Source organism: Vulpes lagopus, chromosome 6 (genome assembly GCF_018345385.1).
Source record: "Vulpes lagopus strain Blue_001 chromosome 6, ASM1834538v1, whole genome shotgun sequence".
Classification (NCBI taxonomy): Eukaryota; Metazoa; Chordata; class Mammalia; order Carnivora; family Canidae; genus Vulpes; species Vulpes lagopus.
The window spans coordinates 36,727,440-36,753,171 of NC_054829.1; the positions used below are offsets into that span (position 1 = coordinate 36,727,440).

The window sequence follows — 25,732 nt, forward strand, 5'->3', positions numbered from 1 at the left end:
CTTGTGTGATGCTGTCAGTGTGATAAGAGTATTCAGATGTCAAAATCCAAATGAAAATAAGTTTCATAAATCCTATCCACATATTTTTCCTTTTATATATGTGACTCTGTGTTTCTTAGTACTTAGAGAAACCTTTCCAAATTAGAGGTGAGTTTTGATAAACCAGTCTCCTAAAATGGATTATGCACCCAGAGAAATAACACTAAATACTATCTGGTTGAGCAAGATGAATTATAAAATATCATTAAGCCTGAAGACACACTACTTTCACCATACTGAAAATATTCATGACATTAATGAATCTTTGCCAGCATCCCGTGTAAGGTATGTACCAAAAAACTTCGCAACAATTTTCTACCTCTATAATCATTTAGTAAATTGCAGCAATTGCACTTGTTTCCCCATAATTGCACTTTTTTGGGCAATACAGATAATATTCATCATGTAAACCTCTGTTTCTGTTGTTTTAAAGATCAAACATCTTTTCACCTGAGAAGCACAGAGGGGCTGGTTTCCCTGGCAACATAATTTGCTTCCAGTTCAATGGAACATCGAGTCCTTTTTCATGGGTTCACTGCACTGAGCGGCCAATCCTAGTTCAGAGAGCCCCACTTCCTTTGCAAAGAACTATAAAAAAAAAAGTCTGTTGCTAAGGTGTTTTTGTTATGGTTAAATGAACCTCTTAAATATTGATTTTAATGCTTTCAATTTTTTAAGCTGCTCTGCTTTCAGCTTTTTCTTAAACACGTAGGACACAGCTCCTCCAAGCCTCTTATTCATCTGCCCTGGCTCTTTCATTTCAATGATGCAAATCAGCTGGCATCTTCTTTTGTAGATTTTTCAACTGAAAACAACAATCATTTGACTGAATGAGAATGGGCTTGGGAGAGCACCTGCTTTTCCAACTCTGGTGTGATACAATCCAGAACCCTAACAAAGTAAATGCCCTTCTAAATTGGCCAAACTTTGACTTCTAGACCTAGAATACTTAACGGTACCTATATCATAGTTGAGTTTCTGTTAAAGCAAACAGCCTTGAACCATTCTGGCAAATGTCTAGTTTTGATAGCAGATCTTCAACCTAATTAGGTTCCAGACTAGAACCTATAGTCTGTGTCCAGTCCTTCAAAATTCAACCTCTGCACGCTTTCAGGGATATCCAGTTACACAGCTGGAATTCCTATGAAATATTTGCCCATCAGGATTAAAGAAATCTGTATGAGGGAATATCTTACAAATTTTACTCAAAAAAGTCCAGGTGGGTAAATTTGATGTGCTGCCTACAACTGCTAAATAGCAAAATCCCAGTGAAACAACATGCTGTTGCCAAAAGACAAGCAGCAGCTCAGGGTAACATATGAAAATGAAGTACAGAAAACAAACGCAGGAAAAGAGCTTCTGAAAAATGGCAGAAAGCCATTCGATACTGTACATGGAGGCTTATTACCTCATCCCACCAAAACTACCTTCAAGTTTTAGAACACGCTTAAAGACAGTGGACATTTGGCAGAAATTATTAAGAAATTTTGATGTCATATTTGGAAAAATAATAGAGAGCTGGAGTACCTATATTTATGGAGATATGACAGCAAGTAGGAACAGAAATAGCTATGATAATGAAAATATGGTTGTCAAATTTCAGACAGAAACTTCCTGTCTTTAAGACTGAACTTTAAGTGAAAGCAAACAGAAACTGAAGACTTAATTGTATAGTGTCACTGTGTCAAAAAGCAACAAAACCAGTATGATACCCAGTTCAGCATAGAATGTAGAAATGGACTAGGTATGCTAGAGAGTTATGCAGAGGCATCTTAGGAGGAAAAGAGACACAGGTATGGACAAGTTGAAGGACACAGCTAAATGCTATCTTAGTCATTCTTGATTAAAGGCTCCATAAATATTCTGATAAAGAAAAATTGATAGTTAACTCCACACATTACAAGTTATATTATATGTAGTTTGCTTTCAGTTTTATGGTAAAGAAGTATAGTAGGTTGAATGGTGGCTCCCAAAAAGATATGTCCTGATCTTAACCCCTAGGACTTGTGAATATGATCTTACAAAAAAAAAAAAAAAAAAAAAAAACTTTGCAGATGTAATCAAGTATCTCAAAATAGGATCATCTGGATTCTCCAGGTGAGCCCTATATCTAATGACAAGGGTCCTTCTAAGAGACACAGAGCAGAGACCCACAAGAAGGGAAGATGGAAATCAGAGTTATGTAACCACAAGCTAAGAAACACGTGGATACATCCAAAGTTGGAAGAGGCAAGAAAAGATTCTCCCCTACGGCCTTCAGTGGGAGCACAGTCCTGTCAACACCTTGATTTTGCATTTCTGGCTTCCATAACTGTAAGATAATAAATTTCTGTTGTTCTAGGCCATGATTGTAGTATTATGGTGGCCATAGGAAACTAAAAAACAAGTACATAACATGTATACAATGCAGTAACTCTTGGGCGGGGATGGTTAAAGTTAACATATGAGGCAAAAATTGCAGAGTCTAAATTATCTTGAAAATTCCTTGAATTACTCTGAAAGTACGTTCATAAATATCCAGTGTAGCTCATTTTGATTTCACTGTTTGAAATGGATTGCTGCCTCTTGGTTGAGCACCAGATGCAGAAGCTGGCTTGAGTTTCATATATATTTTTTAATCCTATATCTCCAAGCACTAGATTTTCAATCAGGGAGAGATATTCACAGCCAGAAGGCACTACAGAGTCCAGACTTCAAAGAGAGCATCACTCAACCAGGTCTAAGTAGTTTTGCCATAAACTTCTTTGCAATAGACATCTTTGCCACAAATATTTTTCCATATAACTACTTGGAAATAAGGTAATTTTGCCAAAAAAATAAAATACCAAATAAAAGCGTAATAGTGAAAATGATAACAAAGCTCAGCCTAAAAATGCATTATAGCATTAACATTTCTTCCACATCTTCCATAGAACTTTGGAATGACTATCAATGGACATGTGACACTATGCCAAGAACAAACAACAATATAGAAGGTTTTTATAATACAATACAAAGTTCATTTAAAAATATGCATTCTAGTATTTGCAATTGATATCTCTCTTTATGGAGGAAGAAATTTTAGGGAAAAAAAGTGTAAGGCCAATGAGGAACAAGTCAAGCAAAAAAAAAAAAAAAAGTCTAATACTATGAACAAAAGGACTTTAAAGATAAATGCTTAAGTATCATCCACAAAATAAAATCACTTATTTGTATGTATTGACAAGAATTTATACTAAGCATTTTGGATGTACTCAAATATTTTATATTTTGCAATAAAGTCTTTTTAATTTTGCTGTTCATTTTTCATGTTTCACTATATTCTTTTTATTAAAGAAGAATCATTATGTTATACATCTTTTTATTAATGCCCTTGTTTTATATTTTGTGATTTTATCTTTTACAGCAAAGTTGCCTTACAGCCAATTAGTTATATGGTGAAAATGTTCGAAGCAAAAAGGCTTGCAGGAAAGATGCTTACAGTGAAAATGCCAGACAGATACCCATCCTTGTTCATGTTGGAGCAATTCTTTATCAAGAGAAATTAGGAAGCCAAGTTGCCTGTTTACTAAATTGCTCTCTTTATTATTTTTTTTGCTCTCTTTATTTTACTTCAAATTGCCCAAACACTTACATTTGAACCCAAGTTAAATGTCCACTTGAGGGGGATGCCTGGGTGGCTCAGCAGTTTTGCATCTGCCTTCAGCTCAAGATGTGATCCCAGGATCCAGGATTGAGTCCCACATCAGGCTCCTTGCAAGGAGCCTGCTTATCCCTCTGCCTGTGTCTCTGCCTCTCTCTCTCTCTCTATTTCTCATGAATAAGTAAAATCTTTTAAAAAAGTAAAAAATAAAAATAAATAAATGCCCACTTGACTGTCCCCACTGTGATCTAACTCAGTGTTTTTCAACCTTATGGGACCTAAATATTACCTGAAGTGCTTTTTTAAAAATACAGGTTTCTCATAACACTCCCTGATTTTAAACTATATTATAAAGCTATAGTAATGAAAACAGTGTGTTATTGCTATTAAAAAGATACATAAATCAGGGTGCCTGGGCAGCTCAGTCAGGTAAGCATCTGACTCTGATTTCAGCTCAGGGTCATAAGCAGGGAGTCTGCTTGAGATTCTGTCCCTCTGCACCTCCCCCCTTCCCTTGCTCTCTGTCTCTCTCTAAAAATAAATAAATAAATAAATAAATAAATAAATAAATAAATAAATAAATAAATATTTTTTAAAAGATACATAAATTAATGAGACAAGGTAGCCCAGAAATAAACCCAGGCATATATAGTCAATTAATTTCTGACAAAGAAGCCAAGGATATAACAATGGGGAAAGAACAATCTTTTCAATAAATGGTGTTGAGAAAACTGGATAGCCACGTGCAAAAAAAATAAAACTCAACTACTATCTTATACCATACATAATTTTTTTACCATACATAAATATTAACTCAAAATTGATTAAAAACATGAATGTAAAACCTGAAACCATAAACTCCTAGAAGAAAACATGGGCAGTAAGCTCCTTGATATTAATCTTCATGATAATTTTTCAAATTTGACACCAAAACCAAAATTCAACATGTGAGACTTCCATTAAACTAAAAAGCTCTGCACAGCAAAGGAAACCATCAGTAACCTACTAAATGGGAGAAACTATTTGCAAATCATACAAAAAAAGGGGTTAAATCCAAAATATATAAAGAACTCCTACAACTCAACAGCAAAAAACAGCAAATAATCCAATTTCAAAAATTGACAGAGAATCTTCTCTTTTATAGAAGACATACAGAAGGTCAACAGGTGCATGAAAAGGTGCTCAAAGTCACTAGTCATCAGGGAAATGCAAATCAAAACAATGAGATATCACCTCACACCTGTTAAGAATGGTTATTATCAAAAAGACAAGAAATAACAAGTGTTGGCAAGGATGTAGAGAAAGGGAACCCTCATGTACGGCTGGTAAAAATGTAAATTGATGTAGCCACTATGGAAAATGGCATGAAGAGTCCCCAAAAAATTAAAAATAGAAATACCACAGGAACCAGCAATTCCACTTCTGAGTGTTTGTCCACAGGAAAAGAAAATACTAAAGATATACACATCCCTGTGTTCATTGTAGCAATACTTACAATAGCCAAGATATGGAAATGACCTAAATGTCCATTGACACATAGATGGATAAAGAAGTTGTATAAATATGCAATGGATCATGCATATTGGAACATAATGGAACATTATTCAGCCATAAAAAAGAACAAAATCTTGCAATTTGAAACAACATGAATAAACTTTGACAGCATTCTGCTAAGTGAAATAAGTCAGAGAAAGACAAATACTAAATGATCTCACTTATATGTGGAATCGTAAAAAAAAAAAAAAAGAATTTTTTTAAAGCCACATAAATACAGAGAATAGATTAGTGGTTGCCAGCAGTGGGAGTGGGGCATGAGTGAAAGAGAGTTAAAAGGTATAAACTTCCAGTTATAAAATACACAAGTCATGAGAATGTAACGTACAGCATGACTACTACATACTAAAGTTCTCATCACAAGAAAAAAATTGTTAACTATGCATGTTGATGGACGTTAGGTTTACTGTAGTGAACATTTCACAATATATACAAAAACAAAATCATTATGTTATACATCTGAAACTAATATAATGTTGTATGTTATTATACCTCAATAAAATAAAACAATAAATGAATATTAAAAATTTTAAATGAAATAAAATTTTAAAACACGGACTTCTCCTCAGAAGATCCTGTTTAGCAGGTCTGGAGCAAACTGAGAATTTCTATTGTTAACAAGTGGCAGGTAATTCTTAACCAACTAAGCCACTCAGGCACCCCATTGTGGCAAGGAATTCATATGATCAGGCGAGTTTGTAAACCACTGATTTAGTCCATGCCATATGTTTGATCCTCCTCGGCTTACTCTTGCTGCCTTTATAAACTTTCAAATTAAAGGAACACTCTACAAACTCACTAAGCAGCTAAACCCAGCCACCCAATAAACCAGCAGGTACAGAAAAGGGGCAAGTAAATAAGAGATGGTCATCATAGGTGAAGCCAGGAAATAGTTTACATTACTTCCATACATATTCTGCTGGCCAGAACTCAGTCATAGGGCCCCAGAGAGATGCATAAAGGGCTGGGAAATACAGCTTCTGTGTAGAGAGCCACTCTTCTGCAACCACTCTGCACTAGAAGTGAGAGCATGAACCTCTGGAGGGCAGCTAACATCCCGACTAGCATAACTCCTTCATACAAAAGTATCAGTACTTGATAACAACTTGAAGCTTCCCAAAGAAGATTTGTTAGCAGAAACCAGCTTTTAAGCTAAAGAGGCAGGTTAAATAGAATAGTATTGAGTTTCACTTGGCTTCATGGCCCTTGGGAATAAGTTAGTGCTGGTAGGTCTTCTATGTTAGGTCATTGAAGGAGCAGAGAAGAAATGTAAAAAGAAGGTTTTCAAAGTGGGTGATAAACAAATACATGATATTCCACTTTGACCTCAACTGCAATAGAAGCAATTAGATGGGATCATAAGTCTTAGGATACTTAAGAAAATCATGTTCACAATTATTCCTTCATCTCCTCTAAGTGAATTTTAATGATATCCCTCTTTCAATAATTGCTATGTTTCTAACTTCCCAGTGGTCCTGCATATTCAAATGAATTGTGATGAGGACCTGCTAATTATAGTAATGAGATTTAGGAAAGGGAATAATTCATAAATATAATACCTGTGCCAAAAGTGGGTCAAAGCCTCAGCCAATCCAACTTCTTCAGAGGCCCAGTGAGAAGAATGTAATATGTCAATGAGCATTCCCAAACCTTGACCTATTCCACCTATTTACGCACCAGCACTCAAATGGCCCACAGAGTTTTCTCTTTCCCCACTAGCTCCTCTTTATCCAAAGTCTTTACAACTGTGGGTTCCTGGTGTCCAGTCAGTAATTCAAGTGACTACATAGCAAATAAGAAAGAGTATGTTTTAATGATAGAGACAACTTCCAACCATGCTATGTAAAAGGAGGCGAGGTGGCTGCTTTTGTTCTTAATCCTGAGATGAAAATTAGTTCCACATATTACATTTCTAAAACTCATGATTCAAGCCAGAGAAAGCCAGCACTCAAGGCTCTCTTCATAACAGTTTGATCCGAACATGAAGTGATTATTAACAAACACAAACTTTAAAAAAAAAAAAGATTTTAGTTATTTATTCAGGAGAGACACAGAAAGAGAGGCAGAGACATTGGCAGAGGGAGAAGCAGGCTCCCTGCAGGGAGCCTGAAGTGGGATTCCATCCCAGGACCCTGGGATCATGCCTAGACCCAAAGGCAGAAGATGCTCAACCACTGAGCCACCCAGGTGTCCCAACAAACACAAATATTATAAAATCATGGACACTCAAAACCAGCCCTCCATTGCCTTTGAGCTACAGGGAATCCCAGATTTGCATTTCATGTTCTACTGAGTTGTTCCTCAAGAAACCCTAAAAGGAAGCTGGCATCCACCTTCTGTAACATGCTATAGTGGGGAAACTGACCATATACTTAAGGACAAGGACTCCAGTGGGAAAGAAAGAAAGTAAATGAAACAAGGCAAATTTTTACCTATCCAGAGCTGTTAGTCCTAGATCGAGTTCCAATATGGTATAAATGAGGGCATCCACAGTACAAAACCACAGAAGTGGGAGACTTTGGGAAAAGCCAGGGATGGGTGCTTCCAGTGAGACCAGGCAATTGTCAGTTAATGTCAGTTAGTGGACAAGGATTGAACTAAATATCTAGTTTGGGTGGCACAAAGGAGCAAAATTGGATTTCAGGGTCCTATGATTGGGAGTTTTCAGGAATAAATAGAAAAGCAGGGTCCACTTCTCTCAGGAATTATATTGGCAAAATTTCCTTCACTGCAACACACTTGAAAGACATGAGGAAGCCCACAAAGTCTTCAGGAGGAAATTGCAGTGCCATCAGCACCCCAGCATTGGTAATCTTTATGCCAGGTTTCTACCCTCTGACTAGAAGCTAGCAAAGATCACTTTTACTTGCTTGAGGCTGTGAATTCATCTTAACAACTACAGCAAAGACCTGGCCAGGGCAAAGACCAACAAAGTGTTTCTAAAATTATCTATAACTTACTTCCTATAATCTTAACCCACTCATTCGATAGTTTCTATCTAACTCAAAAAAATATGAATATTCAGTAAAATTTATTTAGCACCTACTCTTTGCCAGGCATGCTATAAGCACTAAGGATACGCTATTCAATCAAATCAGCAGGGTCTCTGATAGAATTTACATGATGGCGAGAAGAAATCCTAATCTGCTTTCCATTGTATTCATAATCTTTTTAGGAAAACCCAACTCCTTTCTTTCCTTCACACAATTTTCCATCTCACGGAAAGAGTTAAACACCATACATTTAACAAGGCCCATAATGAGATAGAGCAAGTGGCACAAAGATAAGGTGTGATCCACAGTCTAGTAGGAGAGACCACACATTTACAAAAGTTTACAATGTAAACAGATGTTACAGATTTCACTGTGCCACACACAACCCACCGCCCCAGAAAAAGACATCCCGATACCCCAACCTCCAGTATCTCAAAATGTGAGCTTAATTTGGAAATAGGGTCATTGTAAATTTAAGTAGTCAAGATGAAATTATAGTGGAGCAGAGTTGGACCCCTAGCCCATAATGACTGGTCCTTACAACAAAATAGCCATGTGAACACAGAAACATCCAGGGAGAGCACCACATGACTACAAAGGTAAAATGCAACTAACTGCAAGGCAAGGGATGCCAAAAATCATCAACAAACTACCGGAATCTAGGTTCCAGAGGAATCATGGCTCTATGACAACTTTATTTTGGACTTCTGGCCTCAAGAACTGTGAGACAATAGTTCTGTTGCTTAAAGCAACCCAGCCTGTGGTAATTTGTTTTGAGGGGCCAAGGAGAGTTATTTACCAGGTAAGTATTTTAACATAGCTATGGAAACAGAGGAGGAAACAACTATACCTGTGATAGGTGGGAAAACTTCCCACATGAGATGCTATTTGCACAGGGCTTTGGAATATAAGACCTTTGTCAGACACACAGAGAAGTCAAAATGCAAAGGTCCTTTTAGACTGTGCCAAGGATAAAGAAATATCTGTTGAAATAATGGCAAGTAATTTGGTGGAGCTGCAAAATTCTAAAGCACCCAGAACGCCTTAGGCACTCTCCTAACTGATACACAGAAGATGCTTGGAGGTGGAGGACTATGGGCAAGGGGCTAAGGAGTAGACAGTGAAACTGGAAAGTAAAGTTAGACCCAAATTATGCTGGCACAGTAGATAATGGGAAATCTTTAAGTAGTTATAAGAAGATGAACAAAATGACCGTGTTGAATTTTTTGGTACAATATCCTTGGCAACAGGGTGCTGAATACACTTGAAGGAGTAGCATGTTAACTGGTCTCCAAACAGTTAAGGAAGCACTCAAATACAGCATGTATAACACTGTGATGTAATAAGACATAGGTATATCCAATGGTCCCAGTTCCAGGCACAGAACTTCTAAAACACTTGGAATTTCCTGAGTGACTGAGGGGAGAGAAGCATCTTTTTTTATTCATTGTAAGCCCCTTTCAACCATACCTTAAGTTTAGGCTAATGGCAGACACTTGGAGGATGGGGGCTGGTAGCATGGCAGTGGGAATACAGGGGATGAAAAACAGAATTACTAAATTAAGAGGTAATACGGATGAGTGATGGGTGTGGAAGGTGCAGGAGACTGAAACAGTTGAGACTAGTCAAGGGCATTTCTGCCAGAATGCAAAGTTCAAATTCTGTTCTAGCCACTTAGAGTTGTTTGACCTTGGACAAATTACTCAACTTCCCTTGCCAGTGTCCTCAGCTGTGAAACAGAGATATGGGCAGCATAGAGTAGGAAATTGGTGGGATTAAATGTGTTAATACACAGATGGTACTTAGGAAAGACCAGGGTCATATGAAGTCCTTTGTCTGCATTTGCTATGACGGCAATGATGTGTATGGAAGAAATTCTTGGGCTGGGAATGAGGATTTTGAGAACATTTTCAAAAACAAAAAGTTTTATGAGAGTACACAAGAGGAAGAGATTAGCTCCTGGTAAACAGCAGATGGAGCAAAGACACACAATCAGAAAGGGAAAGTCACACTGGGGAAAACAGATGACATGTGAAGGCGACAGACAAGGAGGAGCTAACACAGGCATGTCCAGAGAGAAGGTAGAGCAATATCACAAGAGCCTGTCCAGATCACCCCAAGAAACCTATGCTGCAGTAAGTAGAGCCTCGGGAGGCTGAGCCCTTCCAACAAATGGGCTCGTGTGGCTACTTGGCATCCCCTTCACCTTTTTTATACCTCTTCTTCATTGGATTAGTCTGTGGGACTTTTATAAAGAGGTTTTGCCTTCCCCTAGCCAGGAGGTGGGTACGCAGTCCAAGCTGGGCCAAAGAGAACCTACCTCATTAGAGTGGAATTGGGAGGAAAGTGAGGGAAAGGCTGAGTAAGGCTGGATTCACTGACGCCAGCCATAGTGCCAAGATCAAAATATGAAGCACTTCCTGCCCCAAGACCTTCCTACCCAGTTCCACTCTCTCTGGGCCAGCCACTTCTCTCCTAGGGGCTCTCCTATACCACTGCAGTAAATTCTCTTTCTATTTAAGGTAACCAGAGTTGGTGTCTGTTACTAACCACCAAAGACCCCTAATACCCTAAAGTTGCTCCAACAGATAGATAGGCGTTCCTGACGATCTGCTCTCAGAATAGACATACCAACAAGAAAACAGCAGAAAGCTGGAAGACTAGGCTCACTGCCTGGCAAGCAAAGTCACTAGCTGTGGTCTGACAAAGGCATGTTCTCTCCTCTTTCCCTCAGAGAAATCTGAAGCCTAGTTGTATTTCCTGTCTTCAATAGTGTGTGTGTTGTGATAGAAGTTATAATATGACCTAGATTTCCTACCTCCATCTATCATTTTATTAATTGCTTTTTTAGTTTTGTGGACACCAAGAAAGGGGTGCTGTTTCCAGAAATGAGTTCTCTCTTCTGATCACAGTCCCACCGTGGGAGATCCACTGACTCTAACTTCCCTCATCAGTACCTCATTGATGTTAAGAATAAAAGAACCTTGTCAGATCAGATCAGCCTCTCTCAGATCTGAGCCCAATTGTTCCCTAGGGCTTTGTTCAGCTAGGATTATGTTTCTAACCAATAGGCCTCTAGCACTGCCTAAGGCAGAGACCATTCTAAAGTCAAATCTGTATCTACCAGAATCAATGTTCTGATCTTTTCAAGTTCTCTATGAACATGGTTGCAATATTCTTGATGCTTCATTTGAAATTAGACATTCTTTCTCTAACTGATGCTGTATACCTTTTGAATTTTTTCACTTCAACAATTTATACTGAATACTTTCCAAGTGTTAGAACCAAATGTAGGCAGGTTGTCAAATCCCTGGAGAGAGTGAATGCTATTCACTTTATATCCCATGTCCACCAGAGCACCTGGTATATGAAAAGAAGATCAGACAGGTTTCCTTGTCAAAGGAAGGTTTGCTTCACTGAGTTTTCTGCAAAGCAGGTTTCAATGGCCTATCATAACATCTTATCTGACCCTCAAGTATTAGAGTATATGGAAATGGAACTCCAGAATTATACTGCTTGGTCCCAAATCCTAGCTCCACCTTAGGCTAATCAATGGACCTCTGAAAACCTTAGTTTCCTCTGTAGAATAGGATTATTAATATCTGTCCCATGAAGTCATTAGAAGAATTAAATAAGAAAATACCCATTTAGTACTGTACATGGCACATAGTAAGTGTTTAATAAATATTATTCTATCAGGGCACCTGGATGGCTTAGTTGGCTCAGGTCATGATCCCAGGATCCTGGGATTGAGCCCTGAATCAAGCCCTGCCTCAGGCTCCCAGGGAGCCTACTTCTCCCTCTCCCTCTGCCCCCCACCCCCACCCCAACCTGTGCTATCTATCGCAAATAAATAAATAAATAAAAATCTTCTAAAAATTAAAGAAAAGCATGACTCTAATATACATATTATAATTTAGGGTTTTTTTAAAAAAGATTTTATTTATTTATTCATGAGAGACACAGAGAGAGAGGCAGAGACATAGGTAGAAGGAGAAGCAGGCTCCATGCAAGGAGCCTGATGTGGGACCTGATCCCAGACTCCAAGATCATGCCCTGAGCCAAAGGCAGACGCCCAACTGCTGAGCCACCCAGGTGTCCCTAGTAAAGATATTATAATCACAAATTCTGGTGCACAAGAAACACAATATAACTATAACTCAATTTAAATTTTGATTTTTCTCTTCCACCCCCTCTTCCACCTCATATGAAAAATAAAATTCAGTTAAATAGAAAAAGTACCTCTTGTCCCTCTCCACCTTGCAGTTGTCCCTAAGTTCCAGACAAGGCCACCTTGGTGATGGTGGGAATAGGGGCTTGTGACCTTCTTCTAAGAATGTAACTCACCTTACCCAGTCCTTGACATAGGCAATGTGCCATATTTTCATGAACTGCTCCCTGGAGATAGTGATCCACAGAAATGCCATGGAATACCATGGCCAGAGTCTACATCACATCTTTCCTGCACTCATCCCCCTGTGCTATCTGAAAGACTCTTTCAGGTCTCAGATATACACTCTCATTTGCTGTCTGTGACTCAGTGAAGGAAGCCATAAGAACTTTTGGATGTCCTGGAGTATGAGTGAGTATCTGCAAAAATCTCTGAGAATTTCTCCAGCCTAGACATACCTAGCAGCTAGTTCTACTACACAACAGTACCATGATGACAATAGAAATACCTCCATAAGATTGGTCATTTCCTGATCATCCTCCAGGATGCCAGGCATGAATCCTCTCTACTCTCATATCCCTAATCAAAAAGCAAGGGGGTCAGAGGACAGTAATTGTGTCTCCCTTGCTGGGAGCAAGAAGAACAGGGTGCAAATACTGGAGCAGGAGAGAAGAAAGGCCAAAGAGGAAAGGAGGAAATGAGAAAGGAGAGCCAGAGAAGGGAGAGAGCAGAGAAGAGAGAAAAACAGGATAAGGAAGAGGAAAAGAGGTCTCTCTCTTGCTTCTTTCTTACTTCTCCCTTCTCTCTCTTCCTGGTCAGAGGGTCTTTACTCAAAGAGGATAAGTGGGAGGGGATCGGAGAGGAGAAATATCAGGAAGAAACTCAGAACTATTCTGACTCATCATATTTACTTCCTCAATCCTAGTCTCACTCTTGAATTTTGCAATTCGAAGCTAAGATTTGCCACATTTTCCACAATTCACCTCTGGGGGGTAAGTGGTGGCTAGGAATGATTAGGGAAAGGATGAAAAGAAGAATAAGCAAGGTTAATCCAATGATTAACCTCTGACATCATTAAGAACAAAGCATCATAAAAATGGGACTTGTGTTCAGTTGTGGAAATGTTCTTTGAGTATCTACAGGAAAGCCCCCTTACAGCAGGTGCAGTCCTCTAAGAGGTGGAATTCCATGACTGTTAAGAAAGCCCACCAGGCCCTAGGAGAAGACCTGAGAGCTCCAGGGGGCAAGAGGATTCAGGATGGGAGGGTAAGCCCTGGCCTGTCCCTGATCCAAATGTGCCAATGGCTCTCAAATAGCTTTTATTTTCCTTTTCTCTTCCAGATGGTTCTTGCCTACCTCCCTTATCTTGTCAATATGTAAATCTCTTCAGTAGCTTCTTGACTTGGGGAGAAAATCAGCTGTTTGACTAACTCTCTTACTGTGTGCTAGCGCCTTCCATCACATATTCCAGGACTATTGGTGGCTATTTATTTTTTATCTACAGATGGCTTCATAAAAGCCATTCTCCTTCTACTGAAAAAAGTCCAAGTGGTGGCTGGATATTCATTTAAGATGCAAATCAACTTATGCAGGTGGCATAAAATCACAGCAGGCTTTAAGAGCCATAGAAGAGAGTGAAAATGACTCAAACACCTCAGTTGCTTAAGGAAAGCACAGCTCCTCCCACTTGCTCTCCTTAGGATCACGCCTTCACAGAGGGGCTATAGGTCTTTGACCTCTGACCTAGATCATCCCAATTAAGAGGATAAAGCTCAATTCCAATAACTGACTAATTCTGGTCCCAAGTAATACGTGAAAGGGAACTTTAATAATCCATCTGTTTTCAAGTATATGACATGGAAGGGAGGGGGCTAAAGTTTATATATCTCTTTTTAAATAATCCAAAGTTATAAAATGAGCATAAACTGCATAAAATAAACTATTTTCAAGCACAAAGTCTATAAGTAGAGACTTACTCTCATTTATCCAATCACAAGTGTGACAGGGTCCCTATTTGGCAATATTTTATTGGCCTATGTTGAATGAGCTTGTATTCAGTCAAAGACACTGTATTTGTTTGTATAGTCTATCATTCTAGTCTTACTACCACTACCTATTTTCAGTTTGAATTAGTAACTTGATCATATCAAAGAATTTTATTCCAGAAAACTGTTAAGGCACATGTTGCTCATGGTTGACAATATACTTCTTGAACTCTCACTGGTCACCTCCATGCCATGATTTGATAGCAACTGCTTAAGGACCTATCCTCCTCCCAATGCAAGTTTCCTAGCTCCACACTTGAATCGCCTCCATTAATGATGAGTTTTGATTTGATAAGTTAGAAAATAATAAAATCTGGCAGGGATGGGTAGGAGGAATACAAAGGTTAAGTAGGGAATTACAGAACATCCCTTAAGTTTGGGGCTCCCAGAGTGTAGTGCAGACAGCTTGTAGGCCTTGCAGAAATAGCTCTGATCCACCTTGGTATGAGGCCAGCAAGAGGCCAGAGAACATCTGAAAACTTCCAATTGGTGTCTGTCCATACCTCCACTAGACCCCAAAATGGCTCAGAATAGACCACCTCAGACATCAGAGATATATACAGACAGAAGCCAAAGAACAAATTGCTGTAAGGACAAGGTTTTCCAGAAGCACAGATAGAGGGTGATGATGGACCTCATGGCCCTGCCTCCCCTGAAAGGTTGGATGGAAACCTCAAATGGTTAGCTCATCCTCTGAGGAGAATTAAAGTGGTAGAATGTGGAGTTTTCCAAAGGAGCTATTTACCTAAAAATCTAGCAGATAATAAATTTACCTTAAATTGAATCCGATATTTTCTGTAATTCAGAGAAACAGAGGCTCCAAAATCCAGATTAAGAGAAGTCACATAGTAGTAGTAGTAATAATAGTAGTAATACAGTAGTAATAGTAGTAGTAGTAACAATACAGTAGTCATCACAGTTATAGTAATAGTAACACAGTAGTATAGTAGCAGTAATAATACAGTAGTAGGTAGTAGTTTGGTGGTAGCAGCACTAAACAGCTGCTAACATTTATTGAGTACTTCCTATCAGCTGGGCCTTCTATAAGTCTTTTATATAAAAATGCTTATTGAATACCTATGACAATCCTATAAAATGGGTATTTATCCCCATTTTAAAGATGAGAAAACAGACATAAGAAAAAGATAAAAGCCTGAACAGAGAAAGACTCAATGAATATTTGTTAAGTGAATGAATGGGTTCATTTGTGAAATCAAACATAAACAGGATGTGGTTCTCACATAAAATCAGAAGGTATAGGCAACTCAAAGTCACTGACAATGCTTGTTAGTGCTCTATATTTAGAAACCAAAGGTAGAGGAAGAACTTTTAAAAATAAGAAGAAAACAGAAATAAGAATAGGTAACCATCACAGGCTAATCTACTGACTTACCTTTTCTACCTTATAATTTCCTCCACCCCTTCACATCAGTTCACAATAACTTCCTTTACTCTTCCTCTAACATAATGCTATATATAACCTCTACCAACTTCCAAAATGAAGTTTCTAGAGACAGTGTCTTTCCTGCTCTTCCACACTACAACTAGTAGGCAAGGCTGAGGAGGCAGGTGGGAGGCATCCACCAGGAAGAAAAGGCCATTAGGACCACATGGGTCAAAGACAGGTGAGATCTTTGAGCTCAAAGCTACTCCTAGTCCAGACATGGCCCCACTCCCCAAGCCATGGCGCCAACTCTTTAATGATATAATACCCTGCCATTTGATTGCTTGTTCTCCAGGCAAAAGTCCTCAGTGCTATATATTTACTTTATAATTAAAGTGATTTTAAGCTTGAAAACACACACACACACACACACACACACACACAGAGGGAAGACTTTCAGTCTCTGTTAGGAGGAGATGAACCAAAGTGATTCTGCAGTGTGCACAGAACCCAGGCCTCCCTCCTTTTCTAAGACAAACACTGGGCCCTGGCTGGTCACGCCACCTAGCGGCACACTTGTTCTTCCATGAGCCTCCCTCCATCTGAAATGAGGGTGCCCAGCCATCAGTTAAATTATTCCATCTCACAGCCTATGAATTTCAATAAATATACCATCTGTTCACCTTCTGTGTGGGAGTTCAATCATCTTCTTGGCAGCGGTATTATTCTACAGCAATTACCTATGTCTTTATCACCACTCAATGAGCTGCAGCAACGTCTCTGTAAAACTGACAAGTTTTAAACATTTTCTGTAGACAGGATGGTCTCTATGGTTAGAACACGAAAAAATATCCCCGTGTGAGTGTGGGGGTACCCGCAACCTCATGAAATGGGCAGACTTTCCTTTCAGCCACATTGTAGAACCGTGGAGCCTCAGTTTCCAGCTCAGTGAGGTAACAAGACTGGGAACAGGACAGGCCACGCTGAGAGGAGCCTCATGCTGACACATGTGCTGTCAGGGGGTGGGGAGATGGCTCTCCAGTTCAGCCACCAACCAGCCTGCTGTGTGACCACGTGCACAGGCAAATGCCCTCTCTGGGCCTCCAAATGCCTCTGGAAAATGGAACGGACGACCGAAGAACTTCTCTTTAGCTCTGAAATTGGAAGATTCTAGTGGATGAGAATGGGAGCCTACAGCGCAGCCCACGCCCAGATGTACCACTGACTTGCTGAGCTGCGCTGAGTTGCTAAGTAAAATCACAGCTATAAAAAGAAAAAGGCACAACCACCAACGTGATTTGAATGCTTTTAAAATGTGGATTATTATTAATGATATTTTCTTCCACAGTATATGAGAGAGGAAAGAAGGTCTCAGAGAGGCTAATTTGCTCCATGTTACCCCCAGAATATGGGGAAGCTGGGGTTTAACTCATGCCTGGTTCCAAAGTCCAAGCTTTTAAATACAGTGCCATATTGGAAGGCTTCATGAAAAAAGGAGACTTTCCGGATAAAGCCTAGATCTAAAGAAAGTATGGAAGGCATTTCAGAGAGAAGCGTGTATGCCCATCTCATAAATATCCAGCATTAACTTTCTTTTGGTTCAGTCTGGCTACTTGCCTTCCAGCCACATATCCAAACAAGCTGACTATGTCTCTAACAGTGCTATATGTTCCCCAAACCCTGCTCATTTTCTTTCTGGGCACACAAGAACATTAAATTTTTAGCATCCCTTAAAGTTAAAGTGGGAACAAGGGGTTGGGTTCTGGCCAGTGGGATGTGGGCAGATATTCTGTATACCATCTCAGGGTGGCCATAAAATCCTGTGTGCTCTGCTCTCTTTCCTCCCATTCAGGCAACTGGAAGTGAAGGATTCTGGGAATAGCAGCACGCTGATAAGAGTCACAACCTGCGAGTTGTCACATTGAGGGCAGCCTTATGGAAGGCCACCCCATTTGCACTGGACTATAGTAAACTGAGAAACCTTTATTTTGCATCCTCCTGAGATTTTTAGGTTGTTTGTTTTAGCTTCTTAAATTTGGATCGTAATATTAAGGCTAAAATATTTTCAGTAGAATACTCCTAGTCAGTATGCTGGCCAGTGGTAACAGGAGTGGCACATTACTTTTTTGCTTGTCCAGGATCCAACACCTTTTCTTCTTTCTTCTGAATCCGATTCCCAACACTCCCTCGCTAGTGCTTTGATTTTCCTGAACTTTAGTCCACAAGGTTTTAAAAAGGGGTACCACTGTCCCTTGTCAGCCCTGAAGCCTGTCTACATATTCCAGTCCCACAGAGCCAAATAAGAGGCAATCTTGGGACTTTTTCCCCAAAAATATTGTGAACGAGAAATCCTTTTTCCACTGGGAAGGCTAAGCTGGATAGCGCTAAGTCTGGAGCAGCCATAAGTTCACCATAGAGAAGAGCCTGCCCTAGAGTAAGGTTAGCATGTGGGACCCCAGAACTCTACAAGGGGCAGGGACCAGGGAGCAAGACAACAGAAGAGGGAGACTGGGAGGTGCATGGCTGAGCCAGAAAGAAAATGGAGGCAGGGAGACAAAGGGTGGCCAGGGGAGCAGGAGCGAGCTGAGGCGAGGCAGAAAGAAAAAGGTGTATGAAGTATGAAGGACAATGGGATGGAGAGCTGGAGCGAGGGGCCGAGCAATAGGCTTGAGGGCAGGAGACAGAGAGTAGGATGAGAGAGAGAGATGGGTAGCGACAGAGAGAATGACAGAGAGAGAGAGAGAGAGATACACTTAAACATATCAATATTAAAAATACTGAAACCAAAGGGGCTCCTTGATGGCTCAGTGGCTGAGCATCTGCCTTTGACTCAGATCGTGATTCCACGGTCCTGGGATTGAGTTCTGCACCAGGCTCCCCACAGGAAGCCTGCTTCTCCCTCTGCCTGTGTCTCTGCCTCTCTTTTTCTCTCATGAATAAATAACTAAAATCTTAAAAAAAAAAATAGGAGCCAAATTCTCTTTTGCATTTATCCATTTTCATTGAGATCATGCCACTTGCTACACTGATTTTTTCCCATTTTCCAAAACAACCTTAAAAATAGATAAAAGCAATGTGTGAGTATCAAAACATGGACACATAATTATGTAAGACAGTCAACAAAAATGAATTGGCTACTTTTTACCAAAATGAGAATTTTCCAATATTCAGAGCACCTCTATCAACTTATCCTTTTGGTCTTTCCCCATTGACTTCTTCAATCCTCTCCTAGCCTGGGATTCCATTCTATCATGTTTTCTGGCTGATTCTTTCCTCTCTTTTCATCTTGTTTCCTATTCTAATAAGTTGTCTGGGCTTTATCATCTTTTCCTGATGCAAAATGCCTTGTTTCTGCCTTTCACATAATCATTTAGTATTCTGCAAGGTCCCAGGGTCAGTTCCTCTAGCCCCACTGTGGCTCTCAGCACTATGAGGTACATGAACCTGATCCCACGGGCTGCCAGCTCTAGCAGCTGCCACTCAAATCACCCAATGTGAGTCATCAGGGAGCTGAGATTCATTGTCCTGAATCCCCCTAACATCATATCCTCAAGAGTGGAAGCAAGGGGAGCAGGAGCGAGCTGGACTATATTTTGTTGGCTATTTTGTTGGCTCAAAATGCAAGTCAATGTCAAATTTCCAAGGGGGATAAAAAGATGAAAATGTGCTTACCATAAAGAACAGACACAAGAGAGACAGAGACACAGAGTCATAATGTGTATGAACATGGGGGTATATTTTCTAGAAGGAGGGGTTAGAAGGCAAATCAAAGGATCCAGGTCTCAAATGCACATAAGGAAATAAAACACTGGCTTTCTCTATCTAGAGCCAGAAGAAAAATGAAGCATCAGAATTTTAAGAGGCAAAAGAAAGAAGATACCTTAGCAAGAGCCAATGAAACAGTTTCACAGCTGGGGACCAAATGTCATCTCTTCTCTTAGTGAAAGCACCTGAAGTGGAGTAGCCAACAGGGAGTCCCTGCACTCCAGGTACTTATATTTATTTTGTCAGCATTTTTCATAGCCATTCAAGCAAAATGATATGTATGACATTTGGGCACAAGGTCTTTTTCAAAGAGAAAAATCAACCCAGCCAAGCTAGTTTTCCTCATTCACCAGCCACCACCCACCCACTGCCAGCCCTCTAACATTCACTCACAGAACCACAGCCAGGAAACTGTTCCATACAACCCCAGAGGCTTGGTTTTCATCTGCTACTCTTATGCATAATTTAGTAACATACACAATTCCTGTCAACAGTGGCCTTACTTTTTCATGTATCAGTGAATTTTAAGGCTTTATAAAAATCTGGATTCAGATGAAAAGATTGTAGACAAAGAACTCAGGTTTCTTTTTTTCTAAAAAGAAGCAAAAATTGTATTTTCTATAGAAAGTTGAGTGGTTTGGGTTTTCTTTTTTTTTCTTTTTTTGTGGGGAGTGGGGGTAGTGTCCTTAAGAAAGCACTCTTGATGAGATTTAAGATGATCTAACTCCTTTTTCATCGGGAATTCCACACTCAGGGGACCCAAGGGACTAATGTAGCCCCTCCACTTTGAAAAGGGTAGGGAATCTGAATCCTTGCCCCTCTTACTAACCTATGAAGTGTAATGGCACTTGAGCAAAAACCCAATATCCCTTTTCTCTTATTTTCATGCTCTGCTCCACACCCACAGCTCCAGTAACTGCCCTGGCTCCTCCTTTTATTTAAGGCAATAATCCTCCCTCTAACCCACCCACCCAAACTACCCATGGTCACAAGGTCCTTGACCCCTCCAGCCCTCTTCACTTTCACCAAAGATATCCACCCAGTCTTCCAACATCTGAAACTAAAGGTGAAAGGAGAGGAAAAGTGTGCCCGTGTTCCTCCAAACTCAAAGCAGAACAATGTCCTGCCTCTTCTTGATCTTTCCCCACTGAAAAAGGTTACACTCATTCACCAGTAGCTGGTCTAAGTTGCATGTTCTTGGTGGCTGCAAACCTCTTTTTTTTCTGCAGTAGCTACAGAACCTTTCCCTGTGCCTCCTATGAGGAATGTGATCCTAATGTCTTGTACCAATGCTAGCAAAAATCCAACTGTGAGAGAGAATTATAAGATGTAACATTATATAGAGAACTATTAGCTTTGTTCTCGTCATTATAGCTTTAAAAAATAGATATAAGGGGCACCTGGGTGGCTCAGTAGTTAAGTGTCTGCCTTTAACTCAGGTCATGATCTCAGGGTCCTGGGATCGAGCCCCACATCATGCTCTCTGCTCAGTAAGGAATCTGCTTCTCCTCCTCCATCTGTGCTTGTGTTCTCTCTCTCTCTCAAATAAATAAATAAAATATTTTTAAAATGTATAATATTTAAAAAATAGAAAATAATATTTCTATTAAGACACCCTAAAATATAATTTTCATTTTATTTCCAAATATCTGCTTGCTTTGTCAAGGCTCAGGCGATCATTTATTAAACATTAACCTGGCTACAATGTGCAAGGATTCATCCACTCACAGATGTTAACGCCAGGCTGAATTTACCTTCAGTGTCCCCTGAAAGACCAAAGGAGAACTTTTGCCCATAACCTACAACCACAATAATAACAGTAATAATAATAATAGCCATCACAACCTGTCATGCATTTTACATAAATAAATGTAATTATCACAAAAAAAACGCTGTGGGAGATACTATCATTTCCTCCATTTTATAGATAAAGAAACTGAGGCAGAGTAGCTAAGTAATTCATCCAAGGTCACACAACCAGCTGAGCCAAAATCTGAATCCAGATCTCTAATTCAAGAGCCCATGATTAAGCATTCCATTCCACTATTTCCCTGTGCCCATTTAAATAATGTATTTTGTTATACAACGTTAGATAGATAATGTATTTCTAATGAAACTTTCTGAAAAAGCAGCACCTAAGAAGAAAAAAACGCAGGTTGGTTATGCTCAGCCAAAGAAATCAGTAAAGATTATTTTGCTCAAATCTTTCATGGGATAAATCATTCCATTATGTTTATGGCCCTATGTCAAAAGAGGACAGTTTGACTATTTCCTGGAGTCCTCTGGTTTTTAGTGGGTCTCAAGTGAGAAATCTGCTGGAGACTTTTCAATGTTGCACAAAGCTGCCAATCACACTTATTGACTTTCTGCCCTACAAACAGTGGGAAGAGTGACTTCATCCCCCAATCAGCATAACAGATCTTGACACTGAATGAGCAAAAGCTTTTTGCACTCCAGAAAAGCAATTATTTTCTGAAGAAAAAAAAAACAGTCAATTTCTTAGGCATAATGAACCCACCTATTAATCTTGTCCAGCTACTCTTGCTAATTCTGGAAATAGGAAAGTAGTCACGCCTAGTTGGTCTCAGATTTAAAAACCATGCACGTCATCAAAAACAAGAGACTTTTCAACTTTGTCCTTCAATTGGCCATGCTTTTCTTTTTTTTTTTCTAAGATTTTATTTATTTATTCATGAAAGACACAGAGAGGGAGAGACAGACAGAGACACAGGCAGAGGGAGAAGCAGGCTCCATGCAGGGAGCCCGATGTGGGACTTGATCCCGGGACTCCAGGACCACGCCCTGGGCGAAAGGTGGCACTAAACCACTGAGCCACCCGGGCTGCCGAAGGCCATGCTTTTCTGTGAGCAACTACTTAGGCATCGACCGGTGGAGAAGAGAAGCTAATTAATTACCACTTTAAATCAGGGTTTTGGGTTTTGTTGTTGGCTATCTAAATATCTAAATATCATTGACTAAGGCACAGAGCCTTTAGTAATTACAATATTCACTTCCTTGGGTCACTCATAACAATCCTTAATATTAATGTGGGGAGCCTGAGGAAGGAGTTCTATTTTTAACAGTTTTTACAAGACTGTTATTGTTGATGAATGAATTGCCAGGCTGTGCATCAATCCCAGATAACTAGTTCTGCTCATACATTTTTTTCCAGTGATTAGTGCAAATCCGCCCTCTGCTATTCAAAGTGTCTACAGATTTCAATTTAAAAGAGAGGTAAGGAGCACCTAGGTGGCTCAGTTAAGCGTCTACCTTTGGCTCAGGTCATGATCCCAGGATCCTGGGATAGAGTCCTGTATCTGGCTCCCTAATCAGTGGGGGGCCTGCTTCTCCCTCTTTCTTTGCCTGCAGCTCCCCTTGCTTGTGCTCTCCCTCTCTCTGTCAAATAAATAAATAAAATCTCTTTTAAAAAATAAAGGAGAGGTAAGTATAAAAAGAGAAAAATGCCTAATGGGTCGATGTCTATAGAAGATAAAACAGTTGTAGAGAAATCCAAAGAATGTTCTGAAGATTTGGGAAAATAGTGACATGAAAATGAGATACAAATAACTTGATAAGCATTTGATACTTTATATTTGACAGTACAGCACTGCACTATCTTGCTTACCCTACATGTTCATTCTATTTTTATATTTTGGGGGCCGATATATAGTACAGTTTCTGCTATGGGAGGATGATTTAATAAGACTTATGTTTTCAAAAGTGCCACCATTGGCTGCCATACAGAACCAATCAGAAGGGAGCAATGTCAGAGTTTAGAACAGCTCAGAACAAGAGTCCAGATGCTGTTTCAGTAACATTCAACATGGTGGCATGCCAGAGGATGAGAATTGGGGTGAAGGGAAGTAGATGGTTTGAAAAAGATATGTAGGAGTGGTGTGGTCAGTTACTCATGTTGGATTGGGTATAGGATGACAAAGAGGAAGGAGTTAAGATTTCTGGTTTAATGGATGGTAGATGTGTGCCCTGAGAGAGGACATACTAGTGGAGGAGAGAGTTTGCAGAATAAGATGAAAGACACATTTGGGACCTGTTGAGTGTGAGGTACCTGTAAGGCATCCAAATAGACATGACACTAAAGTGACTACCTATGTACTGTCACCCCAGAGGCCCAGGGAACAAATTTGTCAACCTACTACATACCAGACACTGGACAAGATACTGGGGATCGAGTAGGGAAAAAGTTAGCTCTCACCCTCATCCTATGGAACTTAGAGTCTAGGTAGAGAAAGAGACATTAGACAAGGAACCCACACACACACAATGAATAAATAGAAGCCGTGAAAACAAGGTATTGGCAAGGACCAATTACATCAAGTGATGCTAAGAGATGGAGAAGGATACAGACAGGGCCTTCTATTGGATTTGGTCTCTTGGAGGTCACTGGAATCTTGATAGGAGCTGCTTCAGTAGAATACCAAAGACAAAAGCCAGATTCAAGTGAGTCAAAGAGAAAACCATAAAGTGAGGAAGTAGAGGGAGTGACTATGAGACATTTGTTCAAAAAGTGTTACTGAGAAGGGGAGCAACAAAATGGAGCCATGGCTAGAAAGAGACATAGGTCAAGGAAGAGTTCTTTGAGAAGGATGATTTGAAAGCATGTCTGTATGTTTCTGGGACTATTCCAGCAGAAAGGGAGAGTGTGATACACTAGAGAGAGGAAGCTGTGAATTAGCCCATCAATAAGACCAGAGAAATAATCTGGGTTATTCTTCAGAGAGATAGTGATGGAAAGGAGCATTAGGGGGCTTCTGAGGTAAACATAATGCTCTGTTTCCTCATCTAGGTACTAAGTAGCTAAATAACTATGTTCATTTTGTGAAAATGTATCAAGAGGTAAACTTATTTGGGCTCTTTGCTGTATATATACTGTGTGTCAATAAAAAGAGGGATTTTTCTTTAAGCGGAGGATTGGAAAGAGGAAACAAAATCATCATTTTTGCAAATGATATGATTATCTACCTAGAAAATCCTGACAAACTTATAAACTATTATAAGTAAAAGGAAAAACTTAGCAAACTGGTTGCATATAAGACAAGTGCAGTAGAACAACAAGACATAATTTTTAAATTCACCATTTACAACAGAAATAAAACCTGTAAAAATACCTAGTAAGAAGTCAAAAGAATATCTGCTCAAGCTGGATATAGGAAATTGTGACATTTTACAAAAAGATATTAAGAAAAAACTAAATAGACCAATGCATGCATTAATGAATAGGAAGATCTGATTTTTATAATGATGTCAATTCTCCCCCAGTTGATCTAGAAACCCAATGAAACTCCAATCAAAACCCCCATGGGATTTTGTGAAATTTGCCAACTGATTCTAAAATACGTAATATTTTATAAGAGCCAGTACACTTGTAAAAAAAGAAAGGAGCATTTGCTCCACCCATGTGTCAGGACTAATTATAAAGCTAGGTAACTAACCTGTCAAGTAACTAGGCCAATGTAATGTTGGCATAAAGATTATCTGAACAGTGAGTCTAGAAACAGATCATCCCATATTTGGAACTTAGTCATATGACAAAGGGGCCTGTATAATTTATTGTCTGAACTGGGACACTTATATGGGGAACTATTTTTTTCATAATTATGTCAGGCCAACAAATGCAAACCATTATTAAACTGGACAAATGAGAATATATCCTCAGTATATCTGTGGCAAAGTTTGAAGAGAACAAGTAGGAATAGCCTTTGATGGGAACAAAGACACTTCATCTACAGACGCATGTTGGAAATGGAGTATAGATAAAGATGCAAGAGGGCTGTTAGGTTTGATGATAGGTATTTGCCTTACTACTTTTATTTTCCTAATAAATTGCGAGGCGAGGGCATCAGCTGAGGGTAAATGGAAAAGAAACCTACGAAGCTGGGAGCAATAGTAGTCTAGAAGGTAGAATAAATATACTAAGCAAGTATAAGAATTGCCAGGTAGCATCAAGGATTAATTTTAGATTTATGTCATGAATTTATAGTTCAATGAACACTTTTATGTATTTTTCTTTTACAATATTTAGCTGCTTAAATAACTATACTGACACATTATGAAATCTAAACTAGGTTTGTTTGTTTTTTTAAAAAAAGGAAAGTAATGAGAAAAGGGATATTGTGAATAATTAAAATGTGGTGGGGAAAT

At 39.4% G+C, this 25,732-nt stretch overlaps 1 protein-coding gene across 18 annotated transcripts in view; it reads right to left on the bottom strand.

Annotated features, from left to right (window-relative positions):
* Positions 1–25,732, bottom strand: part of SYT16 (synaptotagmin 16) — a 245,608-nt gene that overhangs the window by 167,658 nt on the left and 52,218 nt on the right. Inside the window, exon 1 of one of the 18 annotated variants that reach the window (XM_041759532.1) lies at positions 490–607. The exons of the other annotated variants lie outside the window; for them this stretch is intronic. The gene's annotated coding sequence lies outside the window, so the exon portion shown is untranslated. Of the gene's footprint in view, positions 1–489; positions 608–25,732 lie in introns of those variants that run through there. 18 annotated transcript variants of the gene reach the window in all.